The following is a 7,255-nucleotide window of genomic DNA, read 5'->3' as shown; positions in this document are numbered from 1 at the left end:
AAAATCCATATCCCTTCAGGTCTGGTATGGAATTTAGGGGGAACCCCACGTCATTTTTTTTTAAAATTTTGGCCGGGGTTCCCCTTAATATCCATATCAGACCTGAAGGGCCTGGTATGGAATTTAGGGGGACTCCCACGTCATTTTTTTTTTTAATTTTGGTTCGGGGTTCCCCTTTGGGGAATTCCCATGCCGTTTTTATCAATGAACTTCTATGTGTATTGTCGGCAATGCAATAGGGTAGGGTAGTTTTAAATGAGTTTTTTCCTTCAAAATGTCATTTTGCTGTCAGACTGTTCTAAACACAGGAAACATGCGCCCCTTTACAGGCATACTATAGACACCCCCCAGGTACGAAATTTAAAGGGATATTACACTTTTATTGTTTGACTTTAAGCATTATTAAAATCACTGCTCCTGAAAAAACGGACGTTTTTAAAACTTTTTTTTGCATTGATCCATGTCCCCTGGGGCAGGACCCGGGTCCCCAAACACTTTTTATGACTATAACTTGCATATTAGCCTTTAAAATTAGCACTTTTGATTATTCATGTTCGTGTCCCATAGACTTTAACGGTGTTCGAACGAACTTTTTTCCTGTTCGCATGTTCTGGTGCGAACCGAACAGGGGGGTGTTCGGCTCATCCCTAGTATTGCAGTAAGCCATTATGCTTTGGCATACTAGAAGACTGGAATTACACAGAAGGTATAACACATTTACACATTTCACCACCCACATGAAAGCCCAGAAACACCCACAGTAACCCTAGAACCCACCCACATCAACCCCCAGAATTGGTACAAGTGACTCCCATAGCCCAACTTGAAACTGCAAAGGCTCAAAGGATCAAGAGACATGTAGTATCAGGACTGGAAAAGGAAGGAAACAGGAAGTCAGAGAACTCTGAAATTCAGCCAGGTGGAGAAGTGACATCACAGACACAGAAACCTCCTACATACAGCTATAGGAGGTAAGTTACATATAAACTGACAGATTGGCTGGGATTCACTCATATACACAATGCATCTGTTGTTTTGGGGAGGAAAATCTACAGTTCTTCTTTAAAGTTTCCTATGCCTAGCAATCTTTCTTTCTTTTTTTTTTTCCTGCAAGACTACTTTTTAAATAAAAAATAATTTTCTTCTTTTTTTTAAGTTTTTTTTTTTTTTTTTTTTTTACTTATTTGGTATACTGTTTTTTGATGTATGTTTATAGGGGCTTTTTTAGGTTTATGTTTTTTTTGTCAAAAGGCTTCCCTTTAAAAGGGGGAGTATTTATTTATTTTTTGGACTTTCATTTGTTTTGGAGGTATAATGATTTTTTATCATATGTTAACATGTAATTTCATAAGTTAAAAAAGTTTACTTTTTTTTTTCTTTTTAAATTGTGCTGCAAAGCTTTCCTTAAAAATATATTTCCTGACACAAGCATGACAGCATATACATATGGGTTAAGCGCCACCCCTCACCCAATTAGGACTGGTTATACTATATTTAAGTTTCCTCCCGCTAGGCGGCATTCTCTTTTTGTTCCTCAAATGCTCAACTGGTTATGGCTGTGAATCTAAGAAAATTTTTATTTTTGCCGTCATCTTGCCGGATTCATCTGGCCAGCCGTACAGGTTCAGCCTCTTTCCTGTGACGAAGCCCCTCCGTTCGGCTGTAAAACTTCCATACAAGGGAGGCTCCCCCCAGGCTGGGGGGCTGGGATACTGGTCTCTGGATGCAGGTAAAACAGTTCTGCCTTGTGGTTGGTTGGGATGGACCCAAGCTCTCCTCTCTGGTGAGTTGTGGCCCCACACACACATTTTGTAAGTCTGGCTTTGGTTATGTTGGTTTTCTTTGCAAAGATCCTGGAATTTTTGTCAGGGCTGCCCCCTTCCAAGATGGCTCCTTGTCTGCTTCCTGTTCCTGGACTGTGGGCTTTCAGTCGGCAGGAAGCAGCAAGATGAGGTTGGAGTAACTGCTGGCCCACTGTAGAAGCGGCTGCCTGGGAATGCATTGGTGGCCACCTGTTCAGGAATGGAGCCTCTCCCATCCCTCTTTAGAGCCAGTCAAGGAGGGGTGCTACACAGAGCAGGTAAGCTTTCCATGGGCTGTCATGGTGTGTCTGAATCATTAGGCTGTTAATATACAAACTGCCAAAGTAGGTTAAACTGCTGTGTATAGTTTTGTCTGTTTCATTTGCCTCTTAGGTTTGTTTGTCTGTAGGACTACTAATGCATGAACTGATATACAGGTGTTTGCTGCAAAGTTGAGTCTTTCCACTTAAGTCAGCAAGGCCTGGCTTTGCATGTTTGAGATCACTGTGTCAAATGCTAATGCTTGGATTTGCTGTTTTTAACCTTTACAGGGCAGTCGCCAGTGTAGGTGATCCTGCCAGGTATATTAAACCTTCATTGCGCTGCTTATGATAGAGTGATACTTTAGTATGGATGACACTGCTATGCATTGTGTTGCTGCTATGCGTTTAAGATAAATGAGGTCTGCTTTTGGGTGCAATGTGTTTTAATGATATGTATTAACCTATTATGTCTAAATGCCAGAGTGAAATTCAGTGTTCTGCTTAAGTTACAGTGCCTTAAGTAATTGGCTTATTATACTACTATCTGTAATTGCTCCTGTCTAAGGGTTTAACCCATGCTCAGCATATAGGTCCATTTACTGCTTTAATGTTTGCAAATGGGTGTGTAGGGATGAGCTCCGGCGTGTTCGCATGGCGCACGTGCCGAGCCCGCCAGGAAGTCGGCACGGGGCAGCGCTAATCACAAGCAGTGAGACATTTCCCGATGTGCGGCTGCAGAGATCGGGAAATGTCTCCCTGCCTGTGATTAGCGCTGCGCCGTGCCGACTTCCTGGCGGGCTCGGCACGTGCGCCATGCGAACACGCCGGAGCTCATCCCTATGGGTGTGTGGTTGGCCACTGATATTGTATTAAGGCTATGTCCTAGCCAGTACTTCCAGGTATTTATTATCATCACAAACCTGCAGCACATATCTTGAGCCATGAGCTTACCCAGAGACCAGCCATGATCAATAAGGTGAGGGTCGAGTAGGTATGCTATCCTTATAAAAAAAATAAATAAATAAAAGAGTACATGGGCAGTATGGATAGTAAAACTCTCCAGCCCTTCAATACCAATGCCACTCCCCAAAGGAAAAGTTGCAACTTGTTCCTTCAACAGTGACAAGTTCTGTTTGGCTCTAAAGAAAACTGCTATACATCAAAGTGCAGGCCAGAAGGAGCAGACTAAAGTAAATCACAATAAGGACCATCCTGGGAAGTATGGGAAGTGTGGTTAGCTGACGTGTCCTCCAAGATGCTATGCCAAGTTGCATATCAGGCAACAGTAAACACAAAGACAGATGTGTTGATTCAATTGCAAACTGACTGGGTGGATCTCTAGTCGCTAACGCTCCAGGTACTAAGCTAATCAAAAAACTGAGTTTGTTTAAAGGGTACCTCTGCCTCAAAAGCAGCAGGCCAAGGAGCGTTCATCAGATTGGCCAGATGTGTCTTCATGCTAGCAGAGGATGCAAGATCCCCTCTGTAAAGCCCAACTTTTATTGCAGAGGCAGTTAGCCAAGCCAAGTAATCTTCATCAGCCTAGCCAGAAGTGCCAGTCTGCCAGCGGATGGTGCAATAGCCTTCACAGAGGCATGGAAACAGCTATATGGATTTGGAAATGAAGGTTTATACTACCATTAGGGAGTATGGTGTGGCCTGTGTTGGAGTTCACCTCAGTAGCCAAGGCTAGTTGGTTCTCAGCAGATGAGTTGAAGGCAAGTAATCCGCCTCTGTGGTGTTTGATCCATGAGTGAAATTAGAGTGACCAGCAAGGCAGTACAACCACTATGGATGCAGCAGGCTGTTCCTCCTACTATTCTGTGGGGTCAGTCAAGCCCTATGGCTTCTAAGTTGAATGGAATGTGATTTAAGATGGAATCAGTGATATCTAGATCAGGGACTAATCCTTTAGGCTAGTCACCTTGGCCCAGAAGTAAGAGTTGGTGACAGGGCCAGAGAAGAGCTAGCGAAGAGATTGGAAGGTCCATAATGGTCTTTGATCGCCTAAGCACAAGTCTGCTCCTCTCGAGGAGCAGGAAAATTCCTTTTCACGCAAACAAGCCCAGTAGGTGTTATATTGCAGAAATTAATGCAAAATTGGGGCAGGAGGCTCAGGATCAGTGGGGCCTGTGCAGCACTTGTCTTTGTGATGTGATCTGTCTGCAACAAAACCTTAGGACAACAACGGAAGATTCCTGGTGTGCTGGCGGGTTGTATTTTGTGCAGTAAGGAAGTCAATGGAATTTTTTTTCTACTCTTCCAACTCCTCTAATTCCCACTAGGGTTCTTTAGAGCAATCAAGGATTTAAGCAAATGTTACCAAATCTTGCCCAACAGGAACCATCGGTCCATTTTCCTTTAGTCGGAAAGCAGATTTAGGCAAGATATGGAATGAAGGATCATGATCCAAAGCATCATATGGAGTCATTGAGAACAATCACTCAAACCGTCAGATAAAGCAGCTACAGTTTCTCTAGATCTAGCTGATGTGTACATTCACACTTCGGTGCACCCAGGCTTCTGAGAGTTTCACTTCAGGTTCATTCAACAACCTTTTGACCTTTCTACATACTCAAGACATGTTCCAGAACGTTGCTTCCAGTACTGGCCATCTTGCAGAAGCCAGGGCTGCAGGTTCCTTATGTGGACAACAGCTGCGGGTGACTCAACATCCTCCAGGCCCTGGTAAATCCTTATTCAGACTCAGATCAAATTTGGACAGATCATCAACTGAGGAAGGCTAACTAATCTCATTATTATAATTACATTTTAGACATTCAGGAGAATACTGTAGAGTTGCCCTAACAGAGGGTGACAGTATTAAGTCCTTATGTGGAGACAAGTCCTAGCTCTATCCCATCTGTTTGTATCCCATGGTCTCAAATGGTCAAGAAGTAGTCTGCAGTAATCCATGCAGTCGGTTGGGCACACTGGAAGATTGAGAACATCATAACCTGGCCTTCTAAGGTGATGGAAAATTTGCTTCCTATTCCAGGGACGATTACCCCACATATGAGACACAAGTCCTGTTGATGGTGGCTAAGAATAGTTAATCTTATCAGCTTTCAGGCATACCAGTCATCCAAGTCTATTCACTTTCTTGGTATTCACCTCAGTGACCTCCTAGCTCAAGGTCAATGGCATAGGCCAGTGGAGGACAAAGTGTCTAACATCAGGGGTACAGCGATTCCCAAGTGGGGAGGTCCTTTGGGCAACACAGCTTAGGAGGCCTCAGTTATGCTCCAAACAGACGGCAATAGGTAATCTCCTATCGTCACGGCAAGAAGGAATACCAGATTATTCAACTCATGCCAGAGGCATCTCCTATTCGGGTTTGCCAACAGTAAAACCTGTCTCCTCTCATTGCTCTGTGTTCTGGCTTCCTAGAACTTCCTGTCAGACACAGTAAAATACGAAGCCTTGGATGTCAGGGGTGAGTCCCTAGACCAACAAGCAGTTCAATGAATTCCAGCTTGGCAGTAAACCCAATGGTCAGGAATGGAAGTTATTCCTGCAAGAGGAGCTTCCCAGAAGTGGAATCAGTGGATCTAATAACATCCAGCTGGGTCGGCAGGTTGGCCTATATAGCCACCACACTCTGTGATCTCCAAGCTCCTCATCAGTATCCGTAGTCATACAGCTGTGATGAGGACAATATTGATCCGGTGGCCTTGCGGACCGTGGTGTCCTCAACGTACAGTCTTTGGTCCAAGAACCTCCTATTCTTTCTGAGATCTCAGACCTTACACAGCGGAGCCAAGTGTATCCAAATTCAGCCACGTTATATCTAGCAACTGGGAGACCAAGTTAGGAAGGATCATCTAATGCCGCGTACACACAACAGGTTTTCCCGTCGGAATAAACTCTGAAGGTTTTTCCGACGGAGTTCCGCTGAAACTGTCTTACGTACACAAGATCACACCACAGTCCGATCGTCAAGAACGCAGTGACATACAGCACGTACGACGGGACTAGAAAAAGGAAGTTCAATTCCCAGTGTGCCACCCTTTGGGCTTCTTCTGCTAATCTCGTGTTAGTAGAAGTTTGGTGGGAGGCGATTCGCGCTTTTCAGACTCCAGCTTTTTCAGATCGTTTTACTGCTGTTCAGTTTATGCTTGTGGGTTTGTATCTAGTTTTCAGTGCCTGTTGTCAGTTCGTATCTGTTTTTCAGTGCGTTCTGGTCCGCTTGTTGCTGATTTCCGGCTCGCTCTTCACAGGCCTTGCTGTTCTTCAGTGCGTTCTGTTAAGTTCGTTCTGACCAGCCGACCATTTTGAAACCATGGTGCGAGAACGTACTCGTCGTAAAGTTCGTGCTGTGTGGGGGCTTGGTGTTGGGGTTCATACTTTGATCTAAGCCCAGTCCATGAACAGGGCGAGGAGGGGTTCATGGACCAAGAATTGTTTACTCCAGCGTGACCAATTCTCGCACATGCCTTTGCTTTGTGAGATCCAGGAGAATAATCTTGATGATTTCAGGAATTCTCAGGATGACGGACCCCGTTTTTCACCATCTGTTGGCTTTGCTTACCCCTTATATCAGCAGGCAGGATACCTGCATGAGGCAAGCCATCACTCAGGAGCAGAGGCTCGTTGCCACCTTGTGGTACTTATAAGAAAAAGGTTTTGGATGATGGGCTTTTTAGGCATAACCCATTCCTTATAAGAAATTGATATTTATTACAAATTTAAAATCAAGACATTTACATGGATTTCTCATATATTTCATTCACATAAAATAGCCTATGAGCATGAAAGGCACACCACCTATAAACAATATGGTCAAACCCCGGAGGGCCGGACTGATCACTCTTGGAATGATAGAGCTTGACGAGGTAGCGTGTCATAAAGTGCTCAACTCTGCTCTACATGTTACGCGTAAGGAAATGCTTCTTCAGGAGCTATGACAAATTATTTAATCATAGGTAAAAAAGAGAAGGAATGAGGCAGAGAGTAATATCCTCGATGATGGTAGAAATTCACAGCAATTCAGAGGCGGGTAACACTTCAGGAACTATATAGATTTAATCTTCAGGGTAGTTCTATACCACTGTCAACAATTAGAAAGTGGTCTTTAAGATAAAATATGGTACACAGGACTACTATTAAAATGCTGGCTTGTTCAATGTGAGGAATCCTCCCATTGTATCCATGCCTATTGTCCCATAAACACTGGTCCCTTAGACGCTA

This window comes from Aquarana catesbeiana, linkage group LG04, assembly GCF_042186555.1.
Source record: "Aquarana catesbeiana isolate 2022-GZ linkage group LG04, ASM4218655v1, whole genome shotgun sequence".
In the NCBI taxonomy this organism is placed as follows: Eukaryota; Metazoa; Chordata; class Amphibia; order Anura; family Ranidae; genus Aquarana; species Aquarana catesbeiana.
The sequence above is the reverse complement of the archived record's forward strand: the minus strand, read 5'-3'. Positions refer to the sequence as shown.